This window comes from Halichoerus grypus, chromosome 8 (genome assembly GCF_964656455.1).
Source record: "Halichoerus grypus chromosome 8, mHalGry1.hap1.1, whole genome shotgun sequence".
Classification (NCBI taxonomy): Eukaryota; Metazoa; Chordata; class Mammalia; order Carnivora; family Phocidae; genus Halichoerus; species Halichoerus grypus.
The window spans coordinates 45461690-45476656 of record NC_135719.1 but is presented as its reverse complement, the minus strand read 5'-3'; the positions used below and the strand labels follow the sequence as shown (position 1 = coordinate 45476656).

Sequence of the window (14967 nt, the reverse complement as noted above, 5' to 3'; positions counted from 1 at the left end):
TGAATAAGGGTGAACATGTTTTCACACACATGAGAACCACTTGTGTTTTCTTTTCTGTGAACTGTCTATTCATATGTTTTGCCTACTTTTTTTTTTTTAAGATTTATTTATTTTTGAGGCACGGGTTGAGGGGGAAGAGCAGAGGGAGAAGGAGAGAGAATATCAAGCAGGCTCCATGCTGAGCGTGGAGCCCAATGTGGGGCTCGATCCCATGACCCCGAGATCACGACCTGAGCCAAAACCAAGAGTCAAACGTCCAACCGAGTGCACCACCCAGTGCCCCTGTTTTGCCTACTTTCTATCAGGTCGTTGGTCTCTGTCTTACTGAATTGGCGGTGATTTTTATATATTAAGGAAACTAGTCTTTTGTCTAGAATATCAATTACGAGTGTTTCCTCCACAGTCGATCAAGGTTTTTGCAGTTGCTGCTATTTTTTTTAAGAATTATGGATGCCGACAGGGAGAGTCACCTGAGTGGCAGGTCCCTGGCATGGAGGTCCCTGAGGAAGCGTTGGGGTGGGTTCCAGATTGGAAGACTCCTCTCTGCTGTGTAACAGACGGAGGGAGGAGGCTGCCGGGCAGATAGTTGAGTTGGTCCAGGGATGGGGTTGTGTTGACGAGGTATCAGAAAGTTAGAGGGGCAGGAGAATGATGGTATTAGCAAGAGCGATTGGATTAACAAGCCCTAGAAACTGAGCTAGAGGTGGGGAAGTGAGTGGATGGTGTGGTGTGCTTTCTCAGGCTCTGTTTGTCTGTTGGGCACCCTTTAGTTGTGGGGCCAGACTGACAGCGGCAGTTGCTTAGATCTTGCCTGTGATCTGGCGTCTTCCTTATCTTACTCTGACACGCCATGCCAACGTCTCCCACCCCGAACCACCCAGGCCCAATGACCAGACAACTAGGGACAGCCCCTGGACCCCGAAGCCCACCTGAACTTCAAACTAGCCAACACGAAGCCAGTCATCCTGCCCTGCCTCGCCTTCCCCTCCTTCCTCTCTGCCTCCTGACCAGCACTGGTGCTTCTCCACATGGCCCTGCGTGGCGTAACACGCCCCCCTCAGGAAATGTGAGTAAGGAAAATCCTCTTTCAATGGCATTAGCCTCTCTTCCTGTCACTTGGTCACCTCCATAAATTAAAATCCTGTGCGTACAGTTGAGACAACAGTGCCCTAGGACAGGGACAGAGTATGAGGGCCCATAAACTGCAGGTCCCGGGGAGGCTCTAGAATGCCACAGTGTGGGTGGTGAAATGAGTAGGCTCTCAGGGCAGGCTTCCTGGAGGAGGTGGTCTGGAGATGAGGCAAGGCCTCATGGTGGGGATGGCAGGAGCGCCAATTAGGAGACACAGGGAAGTGTCTGTGGACGAGGGTGGGCAGTTTTCAGAACCGAGGCTGGAGAGAAAGATACGAGAGGAGGCAGGTGTGACCATGTAGGGGGAGAAGAAGCGATAGGGTTCATAATGCAGGGCGGGTCCTGTGGGTACTGTTTGAAAACAGTTTTTTAATTCAGGAATAATTTGACTTTGTGTTAACGCCCTCCGGGGGTTCGGGTGGGGCTGCTTATGATGAAGGTCTAAACAGTGCCCGGTGGTCCAACCCAACTCTTGCTAAGACCCCAGACTCCCCTGCCCCCTTCCTTTTTTGATGCCGCGTTAACAGCACCCATCCCTGGGTGAACTCAACCCTCCGTCTTCACTCCCTCAACGTGCTACCGCCAGCACCCCCACACCCGCACCCCGCTCCCATCTTTCTGCCAGTTACATGGTGGCCACGTTTCCCCTCCTGTCTCAAGGGAGCCTCCACCATCCTGGTGGCTTCTGCCTTCTCCATGAGCACCCGCCCCTCTCTTCCAGAGCCTCTCTCCCTCAGGATCAGATGCCACACTGGCCAGCTAGTTCTCAGCTTCATGGCATTTGAATTGAGAAGAGAATTCTTGAAGACCAAACAGCCTTGGAAACATGGCGAGCAGAGCAATAGCTATGGCCTTGTTTGCTGGGGGCCCTGATCCACACTGCCGGAAGTCACACAGAGTCTTTTTTTGGGGATGGGGGGCAGAAGTTGCCTCTTCTAATAATGTTGGTCTAGATCCCCATCCTGTGCGCTCTAAGTCATTGAGTCCAAAGGGAGTTCATGAACCCATGCACACAGTTGGCGATTACTCATGCTACCTTGCGATTCCTTTATTGTTGCCCAGAGCATTATTTACCTTTTTGAGGGTGGAATTTGTGGGGAAATAATCTCATACTCAGCAGGCACCCATCTAGTTCTGATGAACTCTGAACTGGGCTGTGGGCTGTGGGGCTTAGAATCGTGTTGTATTTGCTTTGTGCCCCCCCCGCCCCAGGAAAGATACCATGTAATGATTCACCAACATGCCATGCAGGCCCGGCTGCCACTGCAGAGAATAAAGGGAAGCCAGCTGGGCTGTGGTTGGCAGACCAGACTTCTAGAAAGAAGAAGAGCTCAAGCAGACAGCAGGTGTGGAAAAGTTGGCAGAGGGGAAAGGAGGAGACAGGAGGTCTGGCGAGGAGGCCCCCACATTTCTGGCAGTCCACAGGCCAGCCGTCTGAGGGGAGGTTGAGGGTCAGGCCTCCGGGGTGGCAGGAGGATGGTGATGGCTACACTGGGGGCAATAGGTGAGCCACTAGGATGGGAAGGGACAGGAGGCTGCAGAGTCCCTGTGCTTTGTTAGTATGTGTGTGTGTGGGGGGCTGTGCATGTTGCACCCTCTCTGCTTGCAAGGGAGGCCTGGGGACCCTGGAGCTAGATGGGACAGGGATGGACTCAGTGACCTTGCACTTCTGTGAGTCCAGTGAGGGTTTGTTGCCTCCCGAAGGATCCTTCGGTTGCCCCCAGGGCAGGAAACAAGTGTTTCCCCAGATCAGGGCTCCATGATGCTTCTGCGGGGGATCCTTTTGAAAGCAGAGGTGGGGAGCTGCAGCTGGAGGAAGAGAGGGTGCCAAGGGGAGAGGGCGTCGGCTTTCGAAATGTGGGATGTCGGTAGTTTATTTCTTAGATGTTTTTGGTACATACGCTCTCTAGAACCTGACTGATGGTTTGAAAAAAAATGTAAGTGGTGAAAAAAGGAAATTGTGTGAAGGAAGATGAAACACTTGGCTTAACTGTGAGGCTGGAGAGAGGATGTGGGAGGGAGAAAGTGACACTCTGATGCCCCCCCCCACCCCAGTCCGGTTTGGCTTAATCTTCACTGTCCTCCTGGGGACACAGTTCCTCCAAGTCCAACAGACGCTTGAATGTTGAAATGTTGCTTCACAAGACTGGGGGCTTCTGGACTTTCCCCAGGGCCCAGCTTGCTGTGTGATCCCCAGTAAGCAGCCCAACCTCTCCGGGTCTGGGTTTCACGCCTGGTGTCTCTCCTGGAGAAGAGAAGTTTTGTCTTTTAGCTTGGCTTGCCATCCTCAAGATTTCCTTAAGGGTCTGAAAAGAGCGCAAGAGGGGTCTGAGGAAGTGAATTCCTCGGGGTTGGGGGGGAGCTGTCAGGCTGGGCCCGGGGCCCGTGGGCCTCCACCCGGCCTGCCTGGGTGTGCGGAGTGCAAACACCCACCCTTCATTGTCCCAAGGCCTCAGATTTGACTTTCAAAGGGAAAGCACCTGTCCTGATCAGGTGGGCCTCGTTCCAGTAAAGCCGGCTTTGTTCAGGCCCCTGTGCTGATGTGAGGGCAGAGGCTGAGGGCTCTGTGGGTGACATGGCTCCTTCGGGGGGGATGCAGGGGGGCAAAGCGCTACATGCACCTGGTCGTGCGTGGCCGGTCATGCCTGCAGCACCCCTCCCCGAGCGCCTGCTGCTGTGGGCAGGTGCACCCCCTCCCATGTCCTCACGCCGGGGTGAGAAACCAAGGCACAAGCAAGTCACGAAGCTCAGTTAGAGGCCCTTGGGCCTCCCAGGGACAGTTCAGTCAGGTGTGAGCCAGGTCTTCGGACTCCTTGCCTGTGGTGTCTTCCCGCAAACTGTTTATGATGGGCCCTATGGAGGCTGCATTCTCTGCTCTGATTTATCCCCCTGGAGCGCCAGTGATTGTGGGAGTGAATTCACTTTGCTCAGGGAGGAAGAGCTGAGCCTCTGTAGGAGAAGTGAGAGGAAAAAGATTTCCTCTAATAATTTCAGCTCATCCCCGTGACACCTCCCCTGTCCCCAGTGTTCCGGGATGCACCCGAGGCCCTTCCCGTAAGACCCCAACAAATGAATCCCTAATAGTGCAATTCGCACAGTTGAGGTGGCCACTTTCCTCCCTCCTCACACAGATGCCAAGCCAGTGTGGCATCCCGGGGCCAAGAAATGAGAGACCTTTTTCCAGGTGTATGTCCACCTCGACGGTGCTTCCTGCTTCACTGTACTCTGGGGGACACTGTAGGGACATGTGTTTGGGAGAGGTGTTTTCAGCATGAAAGTGATTTTTTCCTTCTCACTTTTCGTATGGAGGCCTGGTGTTCCCTCCCTGGGCAAAGTGAGTCTGTGGCCACGCTAACCAGCCGCTGTAGGGGCTTTCGGGGGCAGGAAGGGAGGACCAGAGCTCAGGGACAGATGCAGCTAGAATCCCCCCTTCCCACTGTGCCCTGCTTGCCAGTTCCACGCCGCAGACTCTGGTGGGCCCTCTTGGGTTCTGGGCAGACCTCAGAGCAGGAGTGCAGGCCCGCTGGGGCCTCAGAGGTGGTCTGGCAGCCGAGGCTCCGGGAAGGTGGGGGTTTACTCTTTATGCCCTCCTGAGCTCCGGCCACACGGTCTTGGGGGCTGATTTGGAAGGACCTCTTATTCCCATTTTTCAGAGGTTTTTGTATAATGCATTTTGCCTCAGCCCTTGAACAAAGCCTGTGCTTACTATTAATGTTAGAATAATGACCTGTGTCACATGTCAGCCACTGGGGCTCTTAATCCACTGCTGCATTCAAATATTGGGAAATATATTGCTTATGACATTGGGCTAGCAGGAAAAATACCACTCCATCGAGGAGGAAGGAGGGTCAGTTTTGTGATCTACCTAGTAGCCTGCGGCCGGCCCGAGACATCAGGACATCCTGTTGGCTCGGGCACCACTGAACACCCACTGCGTACCAAGTGCTTATCCATTGGCTCCTTTTCATGCCTGAAACAGACCCAAGAGGTAGTCACTCTGGGCCTTATAAAGGCGCCCACACGGGGCCATATTGTGAAAATTCAGCAGAGTGTAAAATGCCCATAAGGGCTTGGAATAGACCAAGTGCTCAATAAATGGGACTTCAAATCAATGTCATCCCCATTTTACAGAGGAGGAAAGTGAGGCCGAAAGAGACTCTGGGACTCAAAGCCAGGTCGACCTGACTCCAGAGCCCGGACTCCCCCGTCTCGGGTGGGAACGATCGTGTGTGTTGTGTGTGATGGAGGCTCCTGCCTGTCTACACTGCTCAGTGCCTGCAGGGCCCCTCGCAAGTCACGCCTTTTCCTGTCGGGGCCCTCTGTCCTTCTTTGACTTTCAGTGTCCTCTCGTCAGCTGAGAGTTGGGCACATGCCTGCCACCCCCCCCAGTCCATGTGAACCTCTTTCTTCTGCCAGTTCACACTTCCCTGGCTCCTTGCCGCCCCGACCATTTCCCTGGCACCAGTGCGCTGTGTTCCTTGGGTAATAATTACATGGACTGGTTCACGCACCAGTCGGATCAGTTAACAGTCCCCCCCCCCCCCCCCCCCCCCCCGCCCCGCCAGGCCCGGTGTGTGAAGCTCAGGGTTAATGATTGCTCAGGAAATCGGCTCATGAATTCGAATCATCTGAGGAGGAAGTCGGGGAGGGAGGTGGCTTTGGCCTGGAGGGGGGGCTGCACCCAGTGGCTGGGCCTGCTCCCCGCGCCCCCCACTGCCCTCGCGCCTTCCTGTTCTCCAGCTCTTATCTCTCTGAATTCAGCCCCACCAGTCTGCCCGCCCACTCTCCCGCCCCGGGCCTTTGCTTTATGGTCCCCCTCCCTGGGGGCACCCTTCTTTCCTCTGCCAAAGCCAGCCCTTCTCCTCTCAAGCTTTACTTTCTCCGGGAGCCTTCTCTGACTACCCGACATCCTTGCTCCGGGCCCCGTCTCTGAACTCCCCTGCACAATTGGGCACATTTTTTTCCTGAGCTCCCCCTAGCATGTCAGGCACTGCGCTTGGCTCCTGGGAGTCAGCAGTGAGCGTGTCAGGAGCCTGCCATCCAGGAGGGGGTAGACACGCTGCCCCGGGAGCGCCCATGCAGCCCGAGGTATGGCGGGGGGGCCCGAGGAGGCCCGGAGGCGGAGGGGAGGTGAGGGGCTGCAGTCTGAGGGGCTTGGGCGGACACTGAAGGGGGAGAGAGAACTTTCCAGGCAGACACAATCTGAGGGTACGGGTGTCTGGAAGCGGAGAGAGCAGTGCGTAGAAGCACGATTGGGTGGTCAGATGATGATTTGGGTGTGGATGCACACCTGTGAGTCACCAGGTGGGTGTGTCCGGGAGGGAGGTGGCCCCTCGGAGAAGTCTGTCTCCTTCCTTCCCATGGATCCCTCACAGCTTATTACTACGTCTGTCTCCTCAAAAAGAAGGTATCTCTTGGAGGGCCGCCATGATTTCTGACATCCTGCTCAGCAAGGCCTGAGTCATGGGCACCTGCTCCCTGAGAGGATGTGGAACTGAATCTAAAACTTGCCTCCTTCACGGCCCATCACAAACCCTCTCTCATTCGGCCTTTCTCCCCTCTGGGCACACGCTTTCCACCTTTTCCTGCTGGCCCTGATCCCCAGCTCCCTGTTCTTCCTCTCACTTTGGGCTCGGAGTGTCTTGTCTCCCGAGTGGACCTAGGCTAGTAGAGGTGGACAGTCCCAGAAGCTCAGGGCAGTGCTCTCAGGACTGGGCCTTGTGTGGGACTCAGCTTTGGAGCTGGATAACCAGGCCGGTTTCCGGGCGGCCCCCCTGAGGATTCTGACTGCGAAGGCTTGAGGTGAGCTCACCTAGTCTGTTCTGTGTATTCAGCTTAACCTCTGGGTCTTTGGATGCACGGTTGAGCTTGGAACTTCACGTGAGAGAGGTTTTCCAGGCCCCTGTTTCGACCTGTAACGTCACCCTCCTGCCCAGGATAGGTGCCCCAGGCCCCATCTGGATATTTTCCAGGTGGGGAGCTCAGTGCCCACGGAGCGGGCCTTCCTCCCTGGGGGACAGTGCCTCTGCGGTGTGAGCAGAACCTGCCTCCCAGAAGAACCCCTCTGGGGGTCTTGGTTCGGACCTTACGGGCTGCATGGCCTCCTCCGGGGTTCCAGACCTGCTTTGCCAGCATGTGGGAAGGTGCTGGCTGCCTCGTCCTTGCCGGGTCCCCCTCCTTTCCTTCCTCCTGGGTCTGGGCTCTCTTGCAGGCTGACAGCCTTATCTCAGACTTTAAGTTTCTGATCAGATTAGAGGCTTGGGAAGCGGGTAAAGATGGGATCGTGCATTCTCTAGCAGCCTGACATTTGACCCCAACAGTTAGGACCTGTATTCACCTTCCATCGACCTGGCAGGGACTCACCCTCTCTCAGCCTGGGGGGAGGAACCCGCCTATGCACCTACCCTGGAGGCCAGCGAGTTGCAAGGTGTGGATGCCTGGGTCTTCACCCTGCAGAGCTCAGTGGCAGACTAGCTCTGGGTGGGCTCTGCTCTCCCCTTGGACTAGAATCTCAGCAGTCTCAACTCTGGCCATGCCTGTGGTCACTGGGCTTCACCTTCCTTCCCTGACCTTTAGAGAGCTTACCTTGATTGAGCTGTGGTGGGCCCAGGGAAGCACTATATTTTAAAGCTTTCTAGGTGGTTCTAAGGTGCATCCTGAGTTGAGGACCACTGGGCTACATGTCCGGAACCCATCAGGCTAGCTCCAACTATGCATGGGGATAGTTACATGGGAGTAAAAGAGCCAGGGCCCTATTACTCTGTATATCCCATAATACTGAAATGTTATTTTATATTACATAGGTACTTTATACATTTTGTAAAAAGGTATTTAAAAATTGAAGTCAGGGGGCGCCTGGGTGGTTCAGTCAGTTGAGTGTGTGACTCTTGGTTTCAGTACAGGTCATGATCTCATGGGTTGTGGGATGGAGGCCCATGTAGGGCTCCTCGCTGGGTGTGGAGCCTGCTTAAGATTCTCTCCCTCTGCCCCTCCCCCCCCACTCTCTCTCAAATAAATAAATAAATATTTTTAAAAGATTTAAGTCAGTAAAACCAAATATTTAATAATCAAAAATACATAAATTTATGTATAATGCCTTAGAACATCAAATAAATGTAAAATTGATAAAAATAGACATTACAGATCTAAAGTCACAGATAAAAATGAAGTAATAAAAACGTTAAAATCTACACACTTCAAAAACACCAAATCTAGTCATGAAAAATTGAAGATGAAATGTTATTTGATCCCTTTTTAAAGCAGAATCTTAGAAAAGTACATTGGGGTATCATTGTATCTCAAGTATGGTTTTTTCCTATCAAACTTTCAAGAAAAAGCTTTTCCTGTCTCTACCCTAGCCGGGGAACGGTGAGAAGAGAGATTTGTGAGATACCTTCAAATATGTTCCGCTGACAAGGCCTGTTGGCTTTTTTTCAGGGACTGCTGTCTTTTATTTGTAAGGAGCCCTAGCTCTTGTTCCTGAAGCATTTCCGGTTTGTCCTCAAATTCTTTGGTTTTATCTTGTTCAGATGGAGAGTCTGAGGCAGCATTTCCTGTCTCAGTTCTGGAACTGTCGTGCTGATATTCCCCATGTTAGGAAGGTCAGTGAATAGAGTAATGATTATTCTAGCAACAGAGTTTTGCTTTGTCTGCCGCCGTGCAGTGTCTGAGGAGGACTCGAGACGTAGGTCACATTTCAAGGGTTTTGGTTGGGTTTTTTTTCCCCTTGACATTGTTATTGTCTCCTTTTTAAAACATATACAAAAATTGAGACATATACAAAAATTCCATGCCTGACCTCAACAGTGACCAACTCATGGCCAGTCTTCCTTCATCTCTACCCTGACCTGCTCCCAGCTGGATTCTGTCGAAGCTGATCTAAGATACTGTATCATTTCATCTGTAATTCCTTCACTGTTCATCTCTCAGTGAAAAGGGCTCTTTAAAAAACACAGCTGTGGTTCTATGATTGCACCTTAAGAATTGATCATTTCTCACTGTCATAAAATATCCGGCATTCAGATTTCCCCGGTTGTCTCATACATTTTCTTTTTTACAGTTGGTATGAGATTTCAGATCTTAAAAATTCGGAAATAAACATTTTGGACCAAACGAAAATACACCATTTTGGCACCGAGGTGCAGGATTATGAATAGAACCTGGCAAACACTGGGAAGAAGGTTCTAGATAAATGGGCCAGACCCTGCCTTTGGGGTTCAGAGTGTCGTGGGCAGGGGAAGTCATTTAGTTGTTCAGCAAACATGCATTCAATCAACAGCGATACCGTGCCCAGTCCCGGGCTGGGCACCGTGGACATAGCAGTGAACCGGGCAGACTCGGCCAGTGTTGCCAGCAGGGAGCCCGGGCATTTCACTGTGAAATTTGCAAATGGGATGATAGAGACTCTTGCAAATGATACTTGAGTTTAGCCTTGAAGAATGGGTAGAATTTCATCAAGAAGAGAAGGTGGAGGAAGAGGTGTCCCACTCCTAGTAAACAGCAAGTGCAAAAACTTGGAGTGTTCAAGGACAGAGCAGAGTGAGGGGGTGTGATGGGGTATGGCGCATGTGGCAAGACTGGTGGGAGGTGATGCCGAGGCTGGATGGGCTCTGGAGGGTTTGAGGATATGCTAAGGAGTGGGGTCTTCTAGGACCTTCCAGAGGAGACCCCAAGACTTTGTCATGGGAACATTAAGTTTGGACCATGAGTCAGGAGAGCAGAGCCTTGTAGGAACTATGAAGAGTTATTTGGATTTGTAAGCCCTTCCTGGAGCCCTCCACTAGACCGGGAGTCCCGCATGTGGGGGGCAGGCCTCTGTCTGCCTTCAACTCCATGAATCTCCGGGGCTGGCCTGGAGCGGGGCACACACAAAGCGCTCACTATGCGTCCATTGACTGATGACCTCCTGGTGCTCCCAGCGAGGGCACTCTTGCCCACCTCCACCTTCACCATGGTCATGACAGAGGGAGCCCCCTTAAGCTGCAGCTGGGGGAAATATGGTGGCTTTTCCAAAATGGGTGAGCTATTTGGCTTTATGCATCTGTGCCCCACTTACCCTGAATGGGGGACTGCAAGGCCAGGGTTGCCCCTGGGCCAGCAGGCAGGGTGGGGCGCAGGGAGGAAGGCTCAGATGCGAGATTCTCAGGTGGGCATATGAGGAAATGCTGGTATTTGCAACCCGTGGATTGGTTCACAAAGCTAACGTCTCCAAGACTCACCAAGGGTTCCCTTATTTCCTTTTAACAGCATTGTTGCTTTGGTGAAAAAAAAATGACCCATGCTCATTGTGGGCAAACGCCGGTGTCATAGAAAAGGAGGAGGAAGAGAGTAGAGCAAATCCCTTGGGCTCACCACTACCGTCTAGAGGGAGCCATTTTGAACACTTCGGGGAACATCCTTCCAAACATTTTTCTGTCCATAAATATAAGCAGTTAACTGTAACACGGTTTTATATGGATGGTGTTACAAGATTTATGCTGCTCCATAACGTGCTTTTTTCATTTAACAACATGTCATGACACCGTTTCCTGTCAGTAACCGCAGATCTGTAACATTTTTAATAGCCGCGCGCTGTGCAGTTTTGCATGGCTCTAGCATAACTTACCCGGCCAGCTCTCCAGTGCCAGAAATTTGGATTGTTTCCATCTTTTCACAATGTGCTGAAGAATATCATTCAGCTTTTTCAGATGTGCAGTCATTGCCTAGCAGTAAATATCTAGAATAGCTGGGATAGCTGGAACAAAGGAAAGGCTTGGTTCACTCACCGAGTCCTAAAGCCACGCTGGGAGGTCACCATGGCAACCTCTCCCCGCGTGGAGCGCCCATTAGCTACACCTCCAGCCAGGGAGGTGGGTCAGAGCCCGAAAGGTAACAGTCTATTTTCTAGCAAAATTCTAAACCCAGGGCAGAAGGAGCATGAGGGAGTGTTAATGCAGAACTGAGACGGGTTAGGGTGCAGTGGTATTAATAGGCACTTTTTATTGAGTGCTGGTTATCTGGTAGATACTCTGGTTTTTCATCCTCGCAAGAGTCATTGAGACTTTCATTATCCTCATTTAACTGATAAGAAAATGCAAGTTGAAGAGATTAGGTGATCGGTCCCAAGGGCACACAGGAAGTGATGGAGCCAGGATTTGAAAGTGTCTGGCATCCACCGCTCAGAATTCTCCTTACCGTACGTTGGGATGCCAGGCTCTCCCCCGTCACCATCCCTGAGACCTCCGGTCCTGACTCCCGCCCTCTCGTGCATTCACTCCCACTGTCTTCAGATGGTGCACACTGAGCCTTCATGTGGCTCTTCTCCAGGCTCCATGCTGAACGGTGGACAGCTCCCGGAACGTGCACAGCGTCCACCCCCGCGCCTTGGCTCCAGCCGCACCCTCAGTTCAGAGCGGTCTCTGTCCTCCACGGCTGCTGCACTCCTCTTTATTCTTCAAGACTTAGCTCAAGCTTTATGTCTTCAAGAAGTCTTTCCTGACTCCCTGGTGTGATGCCCCTCCTCTGTGTTCCCCCCAGAAGCAGCTGATGGTTCTAACCTTCAGATGTGTTTTGTGTCACGTGTCGGTGCTGATCTCCTGCACTAGAATGTGAGCTCTTAAGGGATGGAAGGGTCCATCCCCATGTCCTATATAGTGTCGGACACATAGTGGGTATTTCAGTAAGTGGGTGCTTAATGAGTAAATGGCCGAGCATATTCCTGTCTACTCTCCATTTCTGCTCCTTGCCCCGGGCAGCTTTCCCCAGGGGTAGCAGAGGGATGAGTTTAACCCAGGCATGTTGGATGAGCACCCTGTCTACCAACAGCTCTCCCAGCTTCCCCGCCTCTCACCTGGCTGGTTCCCCAACATTGCTCCTCAACACTGGACCCCCAGCCTCCACCCTCCTCCAGACTGGCTCACAGCTTTCTTGCACAGTTCCTAACCTTGCCCGGCCAGGGAAACGAGGTACTGGGCGAATCCTCTAGATCACTGCTCCTGCTGCCCCCCTCCCCCAACTCTGTCAATTTTGCTCCATCAGTGCCGTGAACTTGACTTTTTCTCATCCCTTGGATCTTTTGTCTGCTCTTCTCCCTCTGGAGGACCTTTGAAAGTCACCTCTCTCTGCCTCCTAAATCGATCTGCACCCTTGATCTCTCCTTCAAGACGTGGTCACATATTTTTAAACTGCAAATCTGTACAAATCAAACTCAACTCGACTGAAAACTGCCTTGGTCTTACTCCCTTCCTTCATGGGTGTCATTATTTCCCAGCCCGTGGGACATGGCACTCTGAGACCCTGGCTGTCCCTCTGTCATCAGACACCTGACCTTGAGCACCAGAGCCCAAAATGCAGAACTCGGGGCCAAGCCTGGCAGGCATGGGCGGGGGGTGTTCTGCCATGAACCTGACTGTGTTTACCCCGTTTACCCAGAAAGAAGGAACAGCAAGTTCTAGCTATATGTGAACTTGACCTTCAGATCTGTCAAGAGAAACTGGAGTCCAGGTTTTTCTGAGGTCCCTTATTTTTTGATGTTGACCTACATTTGTTTTTCTTAATAGACTTTATTCTTTTTACAGCAGTTTTAGGTTTTAAAAAAAATGTGCCGGAAGTAGAAAGAATTCCCCTTCCCGCCCACCCCCTTCCGCTATTATCGATAGCCTCCACTGGCGTGGTACCTTGGTTACAACTGATGAACCGACACTGATACATTATTAACACGCACACAGTTACGTCAGGGCTCACGCTGTCACGCTGTTGTACGTTCCATTCAGTGCGCTTTCACAGCATATAGTTTCATGTATCCATCTCTACAGTATCATGCCAGCAATTTGTTTTTTTCTTGCCTCTTATTTTCGAAACAGTTTGGAAGCCCAGAGCCTCTGCTTTCCATACTCTTTCAGCCCACCACACCCCTCCTGTTCATTCCCCCCGGCCCCTGGGTTCAGCTCTTCTCACCTCTCTGGACTCGGGAGCTTCCTGTCCCCGCACAGGGACAGTGTGTTGGCTCTCTGGTCTGCGGCAGATTGGGAGCTCCTTGAGGCACTCAGAGAAGTCTGAAAGCGTAGCAGTCTGCATCCCTCCAGTGCCTAGGACAGACCTTGAGGGCTTTGGGATTCGCTGTGTGCTTGGACGTGCGCTGAGGCTGGGGCTTCCAGGGAAACTGATTTGGGTGCAGTTGACAACGGGGAGAGAGCAAGCACGTGGTGGTAGGTGACAGAGAGCTGGGCAAATCTCAGGTCTCAGCAGTGCCGTGAGGCGAGAGGAGTTATCCCAGCAAGAACAGCTCTACAAGGGGAGAGCTGAGGACACACACAGCTGTGGGTAGCAGGATGCTTGAATCTGTAGCGAAAGTCTCCAGAGGGAAGGGAGGGAGGCCTGGGGCCCTCGTGTGGGATTCGTGCCCTTAGGAAAGAGGCCCTTTCCCCTGTGAGGACGCGGCAGTGATTCCGCAGTCTGCAACCAGAAGAGGGCCTTCACCGGAACCCGACCATGCTGCCCCCCTGATCTTGGACTTCCAGCCTCCAGAACTGTGGGCAGTAAGTGTTTGCTGGATTTTTTTTTTTTTTTTAAGATTTTATTTATTTATTTGAGAGAGAGAGAGAGCACAAGCAGGGGGAGCGGCAGGCAGAGGGAGAGGGAGAAGGAGCCCGATGCTGCAGGGCTCGATCCCAGGACCCTGGGATCATGACCTGAGCCGAAGGCAGACGCTTAACCGACTGAGCCACCCAGGTACTCCAACTGTTTGCTGTTTATAAGCCACCCACTCTATGGTTTTTTGTTAGAGCAGCCTGAATGGACTGAGACAATATGTATATATTTATGATTTGTATTTTTCTGGAAGATTTGGAGAAAATAAATTTTTATGTTAATACAAACATAGCCCAGTGGTGGAGCAGACTATAAAACTCACGTGCTTTTTTTAGATACTTTTTTTATTGTGACAAAATATGCATAACATAAAATTTACCATTTTAACCATTTTTTTTTAAAGTAGGCTCCACAGGGGGCTTGAACTCACTAGCCTGAGATCAAGACCTGAGCTGAGATCAAGAGTCGGATGCTTAACCGACTGAGCCACCCAGGTGCCTACCATTTCAACTATTTTTAAGTGTTAAGTTCAGTGACATTACTTATAGTCACAATGTTGTACAAACATCATCACTATCCATTTCCAGAACATTTTCATCATTACCCATTAAACAGCGACTTCCCATTTCCCCCCCTCTCCAGCCCCTGGCAACCTCTATTCTATTTTCTGTCTATAAATTTGCCTATTCTAGGGACCTCTTATAAGTGGAATCACACAGTGGTTGTCCTTTTTTGTCTAGCTTATTCACTTAACATGATGTTTTCAGGGTTCGTCCGTGTGGTCACGTGTCAGAATTTTATTCCTTTTGAAGGCTGGATAACATCCCATTGCATGTCTGTTCCGCATTGTGCTCAGTCATCTGCTGATGGACACTTGGGGCACTTCTACCTTCTGGCTATTGTGGATACTGCTGCTCTGAACATAGGTGTACAGATATCTGGTCCCTGCTGGGTATATGCCCAGAAGTGGAATTTCTGGATCCTGTAGTAATTCTCTGGGTCATTTTTTGAGGAACCGCCGTACTGTTTTCCAGAGTGGTTGCACCATTTTACATTCCTACCAGCGATACACTAAGGTTCCAATTTTTCTACATCTTCGTCAACACTTGTTACTTTTTTTCGATAATAGCCATCCTAATGGTGTGAAGTGGTATCTCACTGTAGTTTTGACTCACATTTCCCTAATGACTAGTGCTGCTGAACCACAGGTTTTCATGTGCTTATCGGCCATGTGTGTGTGTTCTTTGGAGAAATGTCTACTTAAGTCCT

The 14967-nt window shown here is 51.5% G+C and overlaps 1 protein-coding gene and 1 long non-coding RNA gene across 6 annotated transcripts in view; one reads left to right on the top strand and one right to left on the bottom strand.

The window, feature by feature from the left end:
* LOC144382879 (uncharacterized) overlaps positions 1–14967 on the bottom strand; it is a 1041026-nt gene that overhangs the window by 41465 nt on the left and 984594 nt on the right. The window lies entirely within an intron of this gene.
* Positions 1–14967, top strand: part of PAQR5 (progestin and adipoQ receptor family member 5) — a 73569-nt gene that overhangs the window by 10053 nt on the left and 48549 nt on the right. For 2 of the 5 annotated variants that reach the window (XM_078079159.1, XM_078079158.1), the window contains exon 1: positions 5949–6219. The exons of 1 other annotated variant lie outside the window; for it this stretch is intronic. The gene's annotated coding sequence lies outside the window, so the exon portion shown is untranslated. Of the gene's footprint in view, positions 1–5947; positions 6220–13310; positions 13647–14967 lie in introns of those variants that run through there. 2 more of the 5 variants (XM_036113600.2, XM_078079157.1) reach the window with 2 other exon arrangements.